Source organism: Acomys minous (genome assembly GCF_964271855.1).
Source record: "Acomys minous genome assembly, chromosome: 1".
NCBI lineage: Eukaryota > Metazoa > Chordata > Mammalia > Rodentia > Muridae > Acomys > Acomys minous.
Genome location: NC_140483.1, coordinates 27330850 through 27350634, shown reverse-complemented (window position 1 = coordinate 27350634; position 19785 = coordinate 27330850). Strand labels below are relative to the sequence as shown.

Sequence of the window (19785 nt, the reverse complement as noted above, 5' to 3'; positions counted from 1 at the left end):
AAAGAAGGAGAGAGATAAAGTATTGCTCAAGAATTCACTGGAAGTCTATGCATTCAATATGATAGCAACAGTTGAAGATGAGAAACAGAAAGTTCTAGATAAGTATAATGAAACAATTAATTGGCTAGATAAGAATCAGACTGCAGAGAAGGAAGAAGCTGAAGAGAAGAAAGAACAGGAGAAAGAATGCAATCCAACCATCACCCCATCACCACCAAGCTGTACCATAATGCTGGTGGCATGCCAGGAGGAATGCCTGGGGTTTCCCCAGATTGGAGAGCTTCTCCCTCTGGTGGTGCTTCTTCAGGGCCTGTCACTGAAAAGGCTAAATCAATCCAAGGAGATCATAAAACATAGTTCCATAGAGAAATACATGAAGGACCCAAATCCACCAAGGTCTAGGGCAATTTTAAAGTAAGAGCTGCTACAGTAAGCTTCTGGGCATTTTCAATACTTCACCACAGAACATGTGCAGGGAGAAAAGATATCATTGAACTTTATAAGCACTGTTTCCTGCAACGCCTTAAAAGAAACTGTTTAAAATGGGGATCATGGCGGGGTGGGGAGAGGGGAGGAAGAGAAACACTGAATAAAGGACCTACTATCTACGATGGAATAATCATATTTGTTCCAGGAAACATGACCCAATTCAGAAATAGGGCTTTTGAAAATAATCATATTAAGTGATTGGGTTGGTGATGTAGTTCAGTGGTAAAGAACTTGCGCAGAGTGGACAAACTTAGCACTGCACCAACACAAACCAAACAAGATGATGTCATTAATGCTGTTACCGTTAGAAAAGGGGAAATTTGGACAGACACAATATAGAAAGAAGAGACATGGATAGATTCTTTCTCAGAGCCCTCAGAAGAAAACAACCCTACTAGCACCTTGTATTAGACTTGCAATCTCTAAAGCAGGGTCGTAACCCCTTTGGCAAACATTAAAAAAATATTTACAGTATGATTCATAACCACAGCAAAATTAGTTATGAACGAGAAGTAAAAATAATTTTATGGCTGGGGTCATCACAGCATGAAACACTATACTAGAGAGTCACAGTGTTAGGAAGGGTGAGAACCATTGCCCTAGAGCTATGAGGCAGTAGAAAGTTGGTGATCTGTTGTGGCATCCATAGGAACTAACAAGGCTTCTGATCTTAGGCTTACCCATGTGAAAAATGAGGTTTGTGGTCTCAGAGCATTCTTAAAATGAGAATGACATTTTAAAATAACTTGGGTATCATTATAATCTCTTGATAGATAATCAATAAATGCTACTGTCAAGATTCTTCTCTCAGCACAAGAAAAAAAATGTAAGTGGATATTCATGGATATTTCTGTCTTTTAAACAAGCTTTAATCATAAGCCAGAAAGCATGTTTGTTCTACATGGTAAAAAGTCTTAAGATTGCTAAGACTACTGAAACACATTTGAAAAACAAGGTGTTTTTATTTTTCTTTTCTTCATGTTTTAACTGAAAAAACATTTTTTTCCTCAAGACTTAAACTACAAACAAAGACAAAGATATCTGTTTGTCTAGGTGGACTCTCTAGGACAATCCCAGAAAGATACAACAATCTTGGAGTTGCCAAAAACTGATGAAGAATGCAATTTGATCATTCAAACAAAAAGGGCCAAATTATTTATATATGTTCCTTTCTTTTTTCCTATTTCCTCTAATCTTAAATTTCTTGTGTATATTAGAAATGTCATCAGAAAACAGGTATAATAATGCTCTCAAGAATTTATAGAAAAGTTTCTAAGATGTCTATCAGTCAGCAAAGCTCTACCAAGAGTGCTGTTAGTGTAAGTGAGGCATTTTACTGAGTCCACACGAAACCAGTGTCTTCTCTATTCCTATATACTCTAAGTTATATAACAAAGGAAAACTCACATTAAATGTTACTATATTTTTTTTATTCTCTAGACACACTACTTCATGTTTAAGGAAATTGAAAAAAAGTAATAAAAAATCATTAAAAAATAACAAATTCTAGCTGGGAGTGGTGGCACACTCTTCTAATCCCAGCATTTAGGGAGGCTGAAGCAGGCGGATCTTTGTGAGTTCAAGGCCAGCCTGGCCTACAAAAAGAGTTCAGGACAGCCAAGACTACACAGGGAAATCCTATCTTGAAAAAAACAAAGGAAAACAACAAAACCAAAAAACAAGCAAATAAACAAATTTTGATCGGTAGTGTTTCAGTTCTCTACTACTTAGCTAAATTTCTTTAAGGAAGTTATAATATGTTAGTCATTATATTTATTTTATAGATTAGTAACTAAGTGCTTTTACTAAACTACCATCAAAGATTACTGCTACTGCTTTATTATTATAAAATACAGATGGTATACTAAATGCTAAGCTAATTTGACTATATTTCTATTGCTTGCTAGGTCACAGGCATCCCAAATATCTCTCCATCAAATCAATAAATTTTAAACAGATTTCAAAGTTAAAATAAAAAATTATGTATTTGATAATTCATTTTAATAGACAATCCATAGAATAAAAGGCAATCACCACAACACCTGGGTTCATCAGTGGTTACTAAATTAATAGTTTTACTTAACAGAAAATATTTACCAGGTACAGAAAGACTGCATTCTTTCTTTGAATTGATTCACTGAAAACTGAGAGTAGTTTGGTAATTAAAAAGGCAGGAAAGATCTTCTTACTTTTCCAGTCTAAGAATACAAAAAGAGAAAAAGGCAAAACTGAGTAAGCTGTATAAAATAACTAACACTTTAAGAGGATAAAAATCACATACAATGGGGAACTCTAGACTAGTCAGCAGGGCATATTTAGATCTCTTGGGTAGGCATCTCTCCTATGCCCATTTTCTCCTCAACAAAACAGATTTTTACAATCTGACCTTCCTGAGGGAACATGGGAGTTAAAGAGTCAGTCCTTGCAGCATGCATTTTAAGGTGTCATATTTTCATGAAGCAGGATGAAAATTACCTAAAGATTTTCTTTAATGGGTGCATTCTCCTAACAAAATTTCACTTTTAGCATTCACCTCCCCCAAATTATAAGTATCAAATCATATAGGTCAATACAGATAGGTCAGTGCAGATTTTTCTTATTAGTTGTAAAACAAAAACAAAAACAAAAACAAAAAACAAGATCACATTTTGAATTTGGAAAATGGAAAAAAATCAGTACTTGATGCACAGTGTGGTATTCTGCACCACTGGCTGACTAGTATATTCTCTTCACAGCTCAGGAATTTTGATCAGCAGAGAACACCAACAGCCTCAAAGAAATTAGTATAGGCACTGACTTTCATTTGCCATATACTTTTAATGTCAAGCTATTTTGCAATTAGCTCAACTAATTAGAATAACTGGTATAATGTTTACATAACCAAACATAGTATTATCATCCATGTAATTGGGAGTTCATGAAATTCTAAGTAAGTTAGGTTTAATGGTGCACATAAAATAAAAAGTGTAGCAGCTGAGTTCAGATTGTCAGTGCCCCCATAAAAAACAAAAAAGAAAACAAACAAACAAAAAACAGACATAGGAGCTTTATTTTCCACTTGGGTGGGTAAAGGCAAGTGAATTCCTGGAACTCACTGGCTGACAAGCCAGTCTAACAAATTAGTGAGACTCTGTTTCAAAAAATGAGGGGAAAGTGGTTGAGGAAGATGCCTCCATAGGCACACATATGCACTTACACACACATACACTACAGACATACAGAATTTTTTTTTAAAAAAATTAAAGCCAAATATGTAACTAGTTCAAATTACCCTCTTTATTTTGTAGATTCGAATGTTCAGTGAAACCGACTGTGACACACCTCATTAAGTAAGCCGTTACACAACAGCTAGTTCTTACTAACAACCCTCACTGGATTTATGGTTGCCTAGGAAACACAGATAGCTCTGAGCATATCTGTGAAGGTGCTTTCAGGCTGGTTGAACTGAGAGAAGACCCATCTTGAATGTGGGTAGCATCATCTCATGGACTGGGATCATAGACTGATTAAGAGGGAAAAAGAAAGAAGGCAGACGAGCAAGAAGCACTCCCCCCGCCCCTCTTCCTCCTGACTCTGGACAGAGTGTGATGCATGATCTCACACTGAGGCCACAGTCAGAGCTAGTTTCATGCTCATCATCACCATGGTAAACTAACACTGTGAACTAAAACACATCTTTTTTTGCTACAGTTGCTTCTCTCGGTATTTTGTTACAGCAATAAGAAAAACAATATGGCTACTTTACTTGCCTATCTGTCTAGGATATGATTGGCAGTTATACATGTACGCATATTTCAGAATACTTTAACATGAGCCATTTCATTTGCTTCTTATAAAAATCTCTATAATGTAGGTAGGTAGGTAGCTACGTAATATTCCCATTATGTAGACAATGTCTCAAACTACAAACGTAGCGACATGACTTAGAAAAAGCCTAGGTACTAACAGTTATAAAAGACAACTAAACTAAAAATAAAGGATTCAGGCTACTCTAAACTGAGCAGGTAAGTTTGAATATTTATCCTTGCTCATGTAGTAAGAGCCTCAAGCTTGAACCATAAGACTGGATTTACTTATCATGCTCTTTAGATGTGTTTTCCAGAGTTTTCTCATATAGTGTTCTCTAAGTTAGGCGTAATTAGACCACTCTAAGTGTGGCTGGAAACTAATAAAAATAATGTAGTTTTCTGGGTGGCCTTTTCCCCCCTTTTTAAATTCAAAACTTACTTGGAATTTCAATGATTTGGTAAGAATGGAATACAAACATGTTAAACTGTCTTAAGGTTTTGGGGGAAAGGCGTTTAATGCTGAAAAAGAGAGATCAACTTAAAATTCTCCTGTAACTGTGTATAGAGGCAAAAAACTTACTAAAATGTTATTATCAAGTACAAATAAAGAGAAATTGATTTTTCTCTGAAACTTTCTTAAACATATTTAAGTTCTCTATGATAAATGAAAACACTTTAAATTTTAAAAAGGATAAATCAAAATACAACCTACATAAAATAATAAAGCACTTTAAACAAAGAGGATAGCAAAACATTGACACAAATGAATACACAGAGCAAACATTAGCTTCAACGCATTCACTGAAAGCCTGAAGAGTGAGAAAAACCCACCCACCCTGAAGGCTACAAACTGACAAGCTCTTTCTGGCTGTCCACTAGCAGGAGGAGAGATCTTTTATTCTTTTCAAAAATTTCTCAACTTAAATTGGATGCAAATAAGCCAGGTGTAGTCCTTACAACTGTAACCCCAATAGTCCCTGGTGAGTTTCCATAGCAACAGACACAGCTGGTAATGCCAAAGAGGTTGTACCGATCGCAGACTGGTTTGAAAAGTTTCAAACTGTTCAAACAATTGTGGTATCTTCATAAAGAATAAATACAAAATTATTTTTTAAAAATCTATCTTTGCTTGAAATATCAAGTAAAATAAATTATTAATTTCTACTAGTGCAAAAGCGACTTCCAGTGTAACAGCAGGGGCTAGTGTGTCTTTTAAAAGTTAGAAGATGCCAATCATCAAACTTAGGATCAATGCTTAAGTTGAAAAAAAGAAAATAAAATTTTAAGTGAATATTTATTGGGGCAGTGAGGAGGTCTTCCTAATGTAATAGACAACATCCAGAAAGACTAAGATTTTTTTTTCCCAATTTTGATTTAAACAGTGTCCTGCATCATTTTCTTAAATTAATGTGCTATGGCTGCTGTTTTTCCCTATTAAAACTTCATAGTAGAGAGGAAGTAGCTGGGCTAGCATTACCATGAGCACCAAATGGGAACTTAGAAATACAAATAACCAGATCTACTAAACCAGAAACTCTAAGAGTGAAGGTTCCAGAAATGTGTCTTAACAAATTCTCTACAAGATTCTGATATTCATTAAGTATGAGCATCACTGAATTACAACATCTAACTTCAGAGGAGACAGATATGGGAAACAAATGCAGATATTTATTCTACTGCCTGGAATCTGAGTGACAGTAATAGAATAAAATGTAGAATTCACTAGCCTCCTCAAATGAGTCTGCTGGCTAGTACCCTCCTTGTCTAAAGGACATGCAGAGTGTCAGTGGCTGGGCATGCCTACTTCCTACACATGCAAAACTATCAAGAGAAAACCAAGAGTCTATGATTATTCATGGAAAAGAGAGTCTTTTGAACACAAGATACTCCACTCACTGTCACTCAAACTTATTTCCAACCATCTAGGTCTTCACACAGGGCAGAAAACTCAACCATTTATCCTTTTTATAAGAACAAACTTTCCAAGACAGAAAACATAGGGATGAGTATAAAGCCTGAACTATAAACTCTAATATTCTTTACTACCAAATTCATTAAAAATATAAATGTGCATTTCTTTAGTGTCTAATTTATAGATACTGTCTCAATGTGCTACAAACTACTTCTTTACATATTTCCAACTTCAAAGAACAGCTAGGCTAGTAGCATTAAAGTGATCACAAACATGTTGAAATAGTTAACCAGGAAAAGCTTCAAACATATCAGATGCTGTTAAAAATGATGAACTCAACCAAGCTGTGCTGGCTAGTTTTAGGACAACTTGACACACGCTTGGAGTCATCTGAAAGGAAGAATCCACAATTGAGAAAATGCCTCCATAGTATCCGAGGTAAAGGTCATTTTTTTAAAACTAGTGATTGATGGGGGAGAGCCCGGTCCACTGTGGATGGTTTCATCCTGGACTAGTGGTCCTGGGTTCTATAAAGATGCAGACTGGGCCAAGCCATGATAAACAAACCATTGTAAGCAGCACCATTCTGCATTAGTTCCTTTCTGCAGGCTCCTGTCCTGTTACAGTTCCTGCCCTGGTATTCTTCAGTGATGGGACTATGATGTGGAAAGGTAAGCTCCTTTCTTCCCCAATTTGCTTTGGTCATGGTGTCTCATCACAGCATGAGCAACCCTAACTAAGACACCAACCAAGTCATTTTGTGAAACTCATTATAAAAAAAATTAAGTGCTTTAAGTAGTATCTCCCAAAAAAAGTACTTTTAAAATTTATTGGGGGCTCGAGATGTATGTGGCTCAATAGTAAAGCACTTGCCTAGTATGCAGAGCCTTGGGTTCAACCCCAGCACAACAATAAAATAAATTACTTTAAGTAAATCTAAAGACTGGTCACAGTTTATGAGAAAACCAACCAAAACAAATCAGAAAGACAAATACATTCAAAGGAAGCCTTTCTTTATTACCAGGATTATCTGCGCTCTGCTTTTAAGTGAAATTTACTTAGGTCATACATGCATGCATACTTTTTGTTTAAAGGACAATGCCACTGGGGATGGAATGTAGGGTCTCATACAACACTAGTTAAATGGTCTCCCACTGAGCTACAGGTATCTATCCCCAAACGGATGACTTTACTTACAAGTCAGAAGGTAGGATAAATAAATAAATATGTACAACACTCGGTTCCTTTCTTTTGTGTACCATATTATTTTATAAAATTGGAATATCTTGTTTTGTTTTGTTTTTTGAGACAAGGTGTCTCTGTGTAGCCTTGGCTGTCCTGGACTTGCTTTGTAGACCAGGCTGGCCTCGAACTCACAGAGATCTGCCTGCCTCTGCCTCCTCAGGGTTGGGATTAAAGGTGTGCGCCACCATGTCCAGCCCCAACTATTCTTTTTTAATTCATGTAAAATGACACAAACTGAGGCCAAATAGATGAGTTAGCATTATGTTTAAGCAACCTAGCCTTTCATTGGAAAAATTTTACACTATCCATTTCCTTTTCTTTCTTTTTTTTTTTGGGGGGGGGGGTTTCTCTGTATAGCCTTGGCTGTCCTGGACTCTCGTTGTAGATCAGGCTGGTCTCAGAGAGTTCACCTGCCTCTGCCTCCCAAGTGCTGGGATTAAAGGCGTGCGCCACCATACCCGGCTCCATTTCCTTTTCATTGCAAGACTTTCATATGGTAACAAGTCTTTAAGCTTAAAACCAGAATTGTCCTTCCGTGTCTAAGTCTTCTCTGTTTTGAATCTTTCTTGTAGCTCTCTATTAAACCAAGCTTTGGGACCATAACTAGTTTGTCTTAAGTCTTTGTTCTTTTGAGAGTTTTTGGTATCAAGGTTACAGAACTGACTGCAGAGGATTTCACTCTTTTAGTTTTATTTATTTGATTAATGAGGTAAAAATATTCAGTCAGAATATAAACAAAAACAAAAAATACTAAGAAAATAAACAGTTCAACTAAAAATCTTTTAATCAATAAGTAGAAATTTATAAACATTTACTTGTTCATTTAAGAAAAAAATAGAAAAACTCCACCAACAGATAATGAAAATGTGGCGTATATATACATAGAAGAATTCTTTTCAGCCATACAGCAAAATGGAATTGCATAAAAATGGTTAGATCTGGAAAGTAGTATATTAAATGAGGTAACCCAGACCCAGACAAAAAAAAAAAAAATCACATGCTCTCTCATATGAAGATCTTAATTTTGACTATCTGTGTGTACATATGTAAGGCTATGTAAGAGTTGAAATAAGCCGTGAAACTGGATAGGAGACCACAAGGTGGGAAGAAGTGTTGAGCAGAGGGGATAGGACAAAAAGGCACAAGTGACATGAAAGCAAGTGTGAGAGAGGCTACTGGGGGTGGAGGGTACAAAAGAGGAGGAGAGGTGGGAAGAGAAACAAACACATTTTGTAGGAAAACACACCACAATAAGCCGAATACTTTATATGCTAATAAATCTTTTTCAAAAACAAAAATATAGGCCTGAGGAGATAACATGCCAAGTAAAGACCACTGACACACACTCAGGCTGAAATGGCTCATTTGCGAGGCTGTTAGCCTGAAGAACATTGACACTTAACAAACAGAGAAAGGAAGAAGATGCTGAATCTATTTCCTATTGATTCTTTATTGCTGTCTTAAGACTGTGATGACCTAGGTAAGGTTTAATCTTTTGCAGTTCTTTTCCAACAGGAGTAGAGTAATGTGATAATACAATAAGCATAGAAACCAAAGTTGAGTTGATTCCTTGGGTAAAAACATTTCTTGAATAAAATACACCAGTAGGCCAGCTGGACGTGGTGGCACACACCTGTAATCTGAGAAGTCAGTGAGACCAGCCTAGTCTACAAAGTGAGTCCAGGACAGCCAAGGTTACACGGAGAAACCCTGTCTTGAAAAACCAAAAAAAGAAAAAGAATAGTTGGATAAACTGCCCTTACTCTAAGAGTTTCTGCCAATAATCTTTCAGTATCAGAAACCCTGTCAACCTAATGTCACTGCACATCAACTAAGCAAAACTGCTACCATGTTTGCTTTTAAACAAAATAAAAATGGCTAAAGCAGCCACACCATATGCTTTTGGAATTACCTTTCGTAGAGAAGGGCAGCCCCAGAACATCTCTCCTACTTAGGCTCTTCTTCCTTCATATTCAAACTCACTCATTCTGCAATTACAACAAAAAATTCACAATGACCCTTAAGGGGATCCCTGGTCTCCCTTAGAGATAAAAAGCCTTCTACAGTGCAATCACATTTACTACCTATGATGATACCACAGAACAGACTCAACAGGACATTGAGGAAACTAGTCTATTATAATTACAGCTTCTCAAGTAATTCTCATACTCCACAAATATCATGACAGATTTCAACAGTCTTTTCAGTATTCCAGAGTAAATCTGATATAACAGTTGCCAATAACTCTCAAAATAGAAAACAGGGGTAAGACTTCCACTGAAAGCCTACACACATACCAATGTTTCAATAAGAAACAGAAAATGGAATTCACTGTGTAGAAAACCTATAAATAATTAGCTATTCAATAATATATAATTTATTCTAAAGAAATTATGTTTAAATTCTGTAACAGGGCTGGAGCTATAGGTACTACTGCCATTATATTATCTTCTTTTTCTAAAACATTATGATTCTTTGGTATTATCTTTTTTCTCCTTATGTAAAGACCTTCGTTTATTTCAACTAAAGTTAACAAATACTTAATATTTTTACAATGCAATGGTACCACTGTCTAAGTAAGTAAGAATAGACCACATAAAACAGCCAAAAATTAAACATCTGACCAAGTGTTTTAATGTGTGGTTGAGTTCCCCAGGCCAAATAAATATAGAATAAAAATTAGGATAGTAGCTCACAATCTTTGAATTAGGGAAGATAAGCATTTAAGTTGTGAAAAGCTGTTCTAGTTTTTATATTATAAAATAAAAATCTTCATTACTTTAATATCTACATCCTGTCAGCACTTACAGCACTGTAGGAAAGTACACCACACTCAGTCACCCACACCTAATGGCCTTTCATTCAGGTGAGACTATGTCACAAGCTGGGCTCTGGCTATCCCAATCTCTGTTTCTGTGTGTCACACCCAGAAAGCCTTTCTCTTGGCATTCAATCTTTAAATCAATTAATCATATAAACAAGCAGTACTCAAATCACATACTTCAACTGATTTTGTTTTCTCTGAAAACTCTTCATTTTAAATTTGTACACTTGTTTGGTTTCTAGTTTTCCCCACTACAAGGAAAACTTCCTGAGCTCAGGGTATTATTAGTCTTATTTACTAGAGCAATTTCACCTCTGTGGCAGAACCTGAGAGAGGTTCAAAAATACTTGTGTACGGATGAAAAAATGGTTCTGAGAAGTCAACAAATGTTAAACCAAGCATACTAGACTTAAGTTCACAATTAAAGGTTTTGTTTTGTTTTGTTTTTTAAGATTAGAATATAAGCAGGGCACCTATTGTTGATTTTTAATGAAGACAGCTAATAAAATCCAATATATTGTTTTCACAGAATATCTGAGGCTCAGCAGTTAAACAAGCAAACAAACAGAACACATTTTAGCAAGTCCCCTTTTTCTGAAAGCAAAGCTATGAAGGGCCTGGTACACCTTCTGCCTGCGATGCCAGCAAGTTGGTTTTGGAGTTTGTTTGCTTCATTTTGTTTTGCCCGTGTTTCCCTGGGATTAGCATATATTCTTAAAACCAATAAACCTAAAATTAACTTCTAATGAGTGCACGTGAAAGCTGAGTATTCTCACTAGTAAATTCCAGATTCAAATAGCAACAACACTGATAGTTAAGACTTTGGTTAATTAAAGCACAAGTTCAATTAACATAGCTTCATTAGATTCATTTAAAATTTTCTTATTCTAAGTTAAAATATGCTCAGTAGCCTGCAAGACACTTTTTAAAAGACATTCATTTCAAATTACATCTGAGACATTTGTACAATAAAAATAATCTTGAGAGAGGGCAAAGATTACGGTTTCTCTTGAAGAATTCTTATTCTACTGTCTGCCGTGGTTGACTATGGAAGCACACTATTTTGGGAAAGTTGATAACTGTTCTGTTAATACAAAATAAGTTGTATACAGTTTACTAATAGTTACTGATATATTTCCAATTTTTTTTTGTTGTTCACATTTCTTGTACTTCAGTCTTTTCTTTCTGAGTTCAACTTCTTCTACCTTAAAAATGTCTCTTAAAAGCTCCTTTTAGTAAAGGATATGGTGACAATCAACTCAGTTTACACAACACTATCATTTCATCTTTGTAACAGTTTGGCTGTGAAAAATTAAGGGGGCTTTCTCCCAGCATTTTTTAAGTGTTCTTAGGTGAATGCACTTCCATACTCACGGATGTTCTCAGAGGATATGCACTTGAAATGAGAATTGCTTGAGAATTCTCTTCTCTAGAGCTCCAATTAATTCATTTTAAACTTCCTTGTTGGAGGTTGGTCAGATGTATTTTGATGCTAATTACTGCTTGCTGTCTCTGAGACCCACCTTGCCCCTTGCCTAAGAGCCTAACCTGTTTGACCATTAAAAAGCCATTACACCTGGGCAGGGCAAATGGGATCCATGTGGCTAAGGTTCCTAGGCTTTGAGGAGACAGGGAATTTTGAGAGAGAGTAGAGACCAGAGGAGGAGGAGAAGAAGGCTGCTCCATGGATTAGAGAAAGAAGCACATGGCTGGTATGGATGGAGGGTTCCATCCAGGGTAAGAGCATTAGTAAGCATTTGGGATTATGGATGGGAGGCAGTGCAATAGAAATTATTAGATGGCATGGAATTGGGGCAGGTATTTGATACCTGCCCCACTATGGGATGTAGTTTAGGGGATTAATATCTGCTCTGCCCCAGGTTAACTAAGGCTATTTTAAAATATAAACAGGTGTCTGTGTCTTGATTGATTGCTAGCAGCTTAGAAAATACAGTCATAATAATAACTATTGGCCTGATAATAAGCATTATTAGGCATATTGACAAATTGACAAAAACACTTTCTTATTCTATTCTCTGTATCTCTTACCTTCTTTTTCATATTTAAATCTATAACACTAGTAATCTGGTCAATTTCCTAGACCTACCATTAATTTCTTCAAAATTCCTTTTTCAAATGTACTACCTACAGAAAATTAAATCTCAGCACAACCTTTTTCCTGTTTAGAAATTACTATGCCAAATCTGCCTAGTCATTTTTGCAACTTGTTCTGTGCCCATGTTTCAATCCCCCCTTTAAAGTATTTTTACATTAATTTAAATAATGAATTACATACTTAGAATGATCTGAAGTTCAGGGGAAAAGAAGTCAGCTTCTATTGTTGATTGTTTTTCATATAATTCTCTGATGCAAAGTTGATCAAATCACAGTTACATATTTAATAATTCATTTGATGGAATAGAGAGTCACACTGCAGGAAGCTTATACTTGGTTCCTCCTGTGCCTTCCTTTATCCAGCCTCATGGGTGTATCCACATCCATGACCTCCAGCAGCAGCCCAGTTCCTCTCCTTTGTCCCACCTGGTTCCTGTTATCAGAAACTCTGTAAATATTCATATTCTATCTCACCCTTCAAGATCTGTCTCCACTTCCATTTCTTACAGGAGCCTACTTTGAACAACCATACTTAACTCCTGAAAATCTACCACAATGTCTTAACCAAAAAAGAAAGGGCAATTGAGATATAAACACTTGCAATGGTACGAAAGAAGAAAACAATCCTTCTAAGGGGAGTGAGGCTTAAATTGTGATATCCTCCCCTTATTCTAAGTTTTTGTGACTCCAGGGCTTTTATTAAGATCATCCTAAAGCTGGGCGATTTCCTACTTTTCCCAGAAGACTAAGTCGGGTATACTGCTTACAGGAGATGCACCAGGGTCTATATTAGCCATGTATACTATTTAAAACATGTAAGTTGAAATCACTAATCAAAGAAATAAAAATGAACAAAGAAAAATTATCCAAGCACCCTAAATCAAGAATAAGACAGTTAAAGGATAAACAGTAATAAATACTGAAGAATATGGCTTGAATTTGCTGTAACTGAGACTTTACTGTCTCCATAAGTTTCCACAGCAGGATGGATGAAGCTGGATAAGAGCACTTACATTTGGTTAATATAGAGATAAATACAATTAAAAACGCATGCGGTCTTTAGTGTTTATTAAACAGCAATGAGGCCCCTCTCTTCATAACACAAAGCATGGAATACCACTTCACTAAAACACAGAAAAGGGCTGGAGAGGTGACTTGGTGGTTAAGAGCACCTGCTGCTCATCTTGAGGAACAAAGTTCATATCCCAGATCCGGAGAACAAGTCCAGTGTTCTGCAAGCACATGCTACTCTAGCTCTGAGGAACCTCACACCTCCTTTTGGCCTTTGCAAACACAATTATGTACCTGTATGCATGTGCAGACACACTCACCTACACAGAAACACAAATAAATAAACAAATAAACAAACAAGATCTTTAAATATAGAACACTCAGGGACCAAAGAGGCGGCTCAGTGGTTAAGAGCTCTGGCTGCTCTTCTAGAGGACCTGGGTTCAATTCTCAGCATTTCTCTAGTAGCTCACAACTGTAATTCCAGTTCTAAGTGATCACTCTTCTGGTTCCTAGTGGCAACAGGTACACATGTGATGCACAGACTCATATGCACATGAAACACTCATTCAAATAAAATTAAAGCTATAAAGTGATTTTTTTGTGTGCTAATCTCACATGAAATTTGTGCTAATTTACACATGAAAGACAGAGAAAAAAGTATTGGGTAAACAACACCTCAAACAGAGTCTAATCATATCATAGTTTTCTTAAGGCTCCGCTTAAAAGCAAGCAAAAAAAAAAAAAAGTCTTACTTGGTCTCTGGGTTTACATTTCTTTGCTCAAGTAAAACAAAGCTTTCTTAAATTTGCTATTTTATTAATCAGTTACCTACCATGAATACAGGAATTTAGAAGACTGCTACTAAGAATTTTATTTATTGTAACATCTACCTGAGGGAGGAGAGAAACATGCAGCTGGGAGGTTACAACAGAGCTAGCTCATTTAACGTCTAGTTTGCATGGTGAAAGACAACGCTGGGCAGGTAGAACTTCTGTTTTAGGGACACATTTACATGTACCATGCTGAGCTAAACACGCTTGAGTTAAATTTGTACTCAAGTCTCTGTTTATTGAAGAGTGGATGACATGACAATAATATAATTGCTTGTTTCTATTAGTTGTACCCTGCATTTGACCACCATTTCTTAAGCATTACTCAAAGATTTTGAGCATATTTGTGTGGGAACTCTGCTGTCTACTGTAGGATGCCGAGTCTCAAGCCACGAGAAGCTGTCAGTGACCTTTTCTCCAGCTATGGTCAGAGAGACACAAAGGCAGAGAGAGGGCACTGAGACTCCTCCAAAGCCAGGCACCAGTGTTCCTTAGTACTCAGGAGGCTGAGACAGGAGGACTAAGGATAGCCCAGGAGTTAAGAGGCCAAATCTAAACATACGATCTCATCTGAAAAAGCAAGAGTGGCTGTAAAAGTGTCAAATACTGTTCTCAGTTCAGAGCTGTTGACATAAGGTTGATGTGTACTTCAAATGCTGATTTCTGTACCCCCTATATCTGTTTGCAAGCCTTGTTCTGAGAGTTTCTGGTCTAAATGTTGTATAAACTCTGCTCCCCAATTGTCCCCCTGATGTCAATAAAGCAGCTTAAAGCCAATTGATGAGCAGGGGACAGAATAGGGCTGGACTTCCTGCCAGCCAGGAGAGGAGTTAGAAAAGGCGGGGGTGGGTGAGGGGGTGAGGGGTGTGGGGGGTGAGGAGGGTGTGGAGGTATGTGGGTGATTCAGCCTAAGGGAGAGGTGAAGGAAAAGATCCTGAAAAAGGAGCTGGAGCAGAGGAAAACTACCAAGTATCCCTGGGCTGTTTGCTGGGAATAAGACAAAATGACACAGTAGGTTAAGAATAGACATAAACTGCTCAAGATTGTATATGAAGCTTATTTTTAAACAAATATAAAATCTTCTAAAATCATGAATATTCACATGCTACCAGCCAGAACTCTACAGCACACAATTTCTACTTAGTCAGGTATTCAGTTGCCTAATGACATGATGGAGTTCTCTTTAATTGTGGAGTTGGTTTTAATATCATTTGTCTAATATTTTGTTAAGTCAAGAAGTTCTTATGCTCTTCAACTTAATAGCTACCACTTACTGAGCCCCTATTCTCTGGTCCAGCAACTCTGCACACTATCCTCAAGAAAGCTCAATTTAAAGACAGGCAACAGAGCTCGGGAAGGGCGTCCAGTCTCTACAACTAGTCTTAGCCCCTCAATCATCCTGCTTCCCAGCGGCTGGCAGATAACTGCTCCGTACCACTCACCTAAGATCTTAACCAAGACTAAAGAGACCATATACAATTTCAAGGTTCAGTTTGCACCTCCAACCCCCAAATGAATGCTTAAGACATACAAATCCTTATAATATCCAATTTGAAGTTCTTGGATTCATTTATCCCCTGGTTCTTAATCATCCTGTTTCTAGACTTTCCTTTCAGTAATGGGTTAGTTACTGAAGCATTATAAATAATGTCATATGTAATACATAGGGATCACTTTGATAAAAGGGCAGAAAAACATATTGTTTTCATAATATTTCTCTTAAAATCCAGAACTAGTCTTGGCCAAGGCTGGCACCTTCTGTCCTTCCTTTTCTTCCCTTTTTGAGACAGTCTCTCTCGCTATGTAGGCCTGGCTGGCCTTGTACTCAAAAGATCCACCTGCCTCTGCCTCCCAAGTCCGGGGATTAAAGATGTGTGCTACCACCCTTGACTTAAATTAAAAATCTTGCTTTATGTGTATGAGTGCTTGTCTACATAAAGGTATGCTCCCAGGGGCCAGAAAAGAGCATCGGACCTCCTGGAACTGGAAGTGCTTTGTTCTAGGCTGTTTGTGAGCTGCTATGTGGGTGCTAGGAACTGAACCCATGTCTTCTGCAATAGCAGCAACTGCTCTTGACTGCTGAACCTTCTTTCCATCCTGTACATTCTCTTCACTGTTAACTGCTTGAAAACCAACATCCAACAGATATAAAGTAGGTTGTTTTTCCTCAAATACAGTTTCAAACTTGCACACTATGGTTCTCTTGTCATTTTTTTTTCTTATTTAGACAAACACAGTTTTTATGCATTTTTGTTACTGGGATAAGCATTCTCAAATACTTATGTGCATATAAAGGAAGACTGGTTTATAAATGATCTTGGGAGAACTATGTAGCTTAATGTTTCCTCATCTAAACCACAGCCAAGTAAAGACTGAACGCTTCACTCTCCTCCCATGAGGATTGAAATCTAAAGTATATAGCTTGCAGATGAGAACTTGGGGCACTTTGTACTGATGGCTTTGAAACTATGCTGTGCACTGTTACCTAGCACTTTAAAGCACTTACTACACACCCAGTCCTAAGTGCACCAGTTCTCTAACTGGTACAGCACACCACAGTATCAAGCACACAGAGAAAATACACACCATTTAACTTGAGGACTACTAGAGATGTAAACTGGGTTTAGCGCAATTTCAAGGAAAGTGTTAGAAAGAAGGTAAAACAAAGGAATGAAGAGAGGGGAAAGCTGCAACCACTAAGACATCATGAAAAGAAAATACCTCAGAAAAGAGTCAAAGATTTGTAGTAGTAGTCTGAACTAAAATCATAACAAAATGAAGGAAAACTGGTCTACAAAACCTTGACCTCCCTGTTAAACAGGATCATGTAAGGATCATGTAAAATCCTAATGTCAAAATGGGAGATGCTCTTTTTAAAAGTAGTAATCACAATGGCTTATACTTTCAATTCTGGCCACAATGTCACAGGGCTGACTAGAGAACTCACTTTGTTAAGAACATGACAACATGTTCATTAACAGGAAGTGGTCAGCTATTTTTCCACTCTCAACGGGAGTAAAGAGACTAGTTATAGAGCAAATGTCCCCTACCTCAACCCCCAAAAAGGAGGAAAAAAAGCATACATGAACCTTTTAAAAATAGCTCTGACGCCCAGCAGCTTTGCTCCTCAACACGTTTACTTTTCTCATAACAGAAGAAAGCCTCATTATTTTTGAAAGTTTTGTTTATTTACTTATTTATCGTGTGTGTGGGCGAGTGAAATGAGTATGTACTGATGGGATGCACATACACACAAGCCAAAAGAAGACATCTTACCTCTCAGAATTGCAACTACAGCTCTTTGTGGGATGTCTGGCTTGCTTCATGGCTGTTGGGATTCAAACTCTAGTCCTTGTGGTTCAACAGTAAGTGCTCTTAAGTGCTAAGCCATCTCTCCAGCTCAGCTTTATTATTCTTGATACCACAAATTTATAGCATGATTTCTGATAAAATATTGTGCCAGGACAGTTCTTACTGAATCTGGTTCCTACCAGCACTTCTTTACCCTGGACCGACAGCACTGCTGCTACCTCTGCCCTTGGCACCTCAATTCCGTTAAGTATGAATTTGTTCTCTCTGGGACACTTAGGCTACAATTCCCCTGCCCAAGAATCTCATTTCTCCCTGCGCCAAGTCCTATTTCCTATCATCTTACTCATATTTTTAAATAACGAAATTATCAAGTACTTCCATATTCATGTGGTTGCAAGGGCAGGCCATTCCTCTGACCCTTATATTCTATCAGGGAGAATAAGACATTGGTAAGAAAAAGAAATGGTTTGGCAAAAAAACCATACTGGCACCTTCTAATATCTCCTGTCTACAATCAAAAGCAGAAGTCAGTTGCATTACTCCTGAAAACACACACTGAATTTCATCAGTGCATCATGTTTTATCAGTTTTACACCACCATGTACCACCAAATACTAGGGAAGTACTGTACATGTTCTCTAAACACGGTCAGCCTTATGTACCTTCTGCACCAGTATGGTGAGGAGGAAACAGAACACAGGGACACCAGCCTTGTTAGTGTGCTGTGATGGGTAACACTGACTGTGAACCTGTACGAGTGTCTGGGAGGGAGTGTCTACGTTAGGTAAATGCAAGTGTCCTTAACTGTGGACGCACCATCCACAAACTAGAATCCCAGATGAATGAAGTGAGCTTCACACCAGCATTCATACCCTCTTCCTGGCTGTGGATGCAATGTGACCCGCTGCCCTTGTTGCCATGACTTCCCTATCATGGACTATACCTTCAAATTGTGAACTAAAAGAAAATCTCTCCTTTTTGTCACAGCAAAAAGGAAAGTAAAGCACAAGCAAAGTCACAGCCTCATTAGCTTACCTAGCTAAAGTCAGGCATTCTTAAGTGATCGTTTTATTTGTAAAGTGCTTGCTTACATCTGTTGTTCCCACACTTGGGAGCCTAGGCAGGAGACCTAAGAGTTTAAGGCCAGACTAGGCTGTATACCAAGAATCTCCGCAGAGAAGTAAACAAACAAAAACATATCCAGATATACAAGTATGTACCCAGTTAATTTTAAAACAAACTTATTATCATAGAAAGATAAATGGAAGGGTGGAGAAACACCTAAACTCTACAAAACGTCTAGTATATTATAGACCCTCAAATATTTACTAACGTAAACCAAAAACCCTTGTATCAGCCTGAATTTTTTTTTTTAAAGACAGATTAAAAAAAAATGGAGCTCTCAGACTATCTGAATAGGTGTGTCCAGTTCCGGAATGTCTGGTTTTACCTGATTTTTAATTTCAAAATTGCATCACTTGGCAGTCATTATATTCATCTTTGAGACCTACATAGATAATGATGCCCTTAAACTCCCTGGAAAGTAAAATATACAGACCAATGATGTACCCTGAGTACACAGAAAAGGTCAAAATAGAGTTATTAAATCATCATTTATAAACAGTGCACCAGGTAAAGAGGCTACAGTAGTGATTACAACAGCCCAGTCCCATTGCAGAGACATGCAGCAATTATGCCACATTCTCTGAAGAAAAAGAACTATCATGGCATCACTGCACCAAGCCGTTCTCTGTGTGGAGATGTGAAGGATAAGCTAACAACTGACAGGCAAAGACAGGTGGAAGGCCAAAGCAGGGCATCCGTGAGAATATGGACACAGGCCTAAGTAACTTTGGTATAGACAGAGGGACAAGAGGTGAGGCTGAAAAAGTAGAATGGGACATATCGCCCTGACTTCCTAAGATAGGACCCTAAGAGGGACTAAATCTGTCCTTTCATGGCATACACCACTGTTGCTTCAGTACTGACAACTACAGGAGGGTTACAGGTACACCTGCTGCGCTCTGAGGGAGATGATGGTTGCTTATGCTAGGGGAAGACAGGCTATGGGGTTGGGAAGAAAGGGGGCAGGCGTCTTTTCCTTGGGCATGAATAGTTTGATATTCTTCACTGAAATACAGGACACAAGAAAATGCCAGCAAACAGTAACCGAGGCCACTGGGCATGAATGCATAAGGCGGTAGAATGAAAAGAAATGGAATCCTAGAATCAAGCCTTCAGGAATCCAAAAAAGCA

The 19785-nt window shown here is 37.6% G+C and overlaps 1 protein-coding gene across 8 annotated transcripts in view; it reads right to left on the bottom strand.

The window, feature by feature from the left end:
- POU2F1 (POU class 2 homeobox 1) overlaps nucleotides 1–19785 on the bottom strand; it is a 139224-nt gene that overhangs the window by 80601 nt on the left and 38838 nt on the right. For 2 of the 8 annotated variants that reach the window (XM_084790091.1, XM_084790092.1), the window contains exon 2: nucleotides 2587–2687. The exons of 3 other annotated variants lie outside the window; for them this stretch is intronic. The gene's annotated coding sequence lies outside the window, so the exon portion shown is untranslated. Of the gene's footprint in view, nucleotides 1–2586; nucleotides 2688–9346; nucleotides 9423–12554; nucleotides 12575–19785 lie in introns of those variants that run through there. 3 more of the 8 variants (XM_084790089.1, XM_084790088.1, XM_084790090.1) reach the window with 3 other exon arrangements.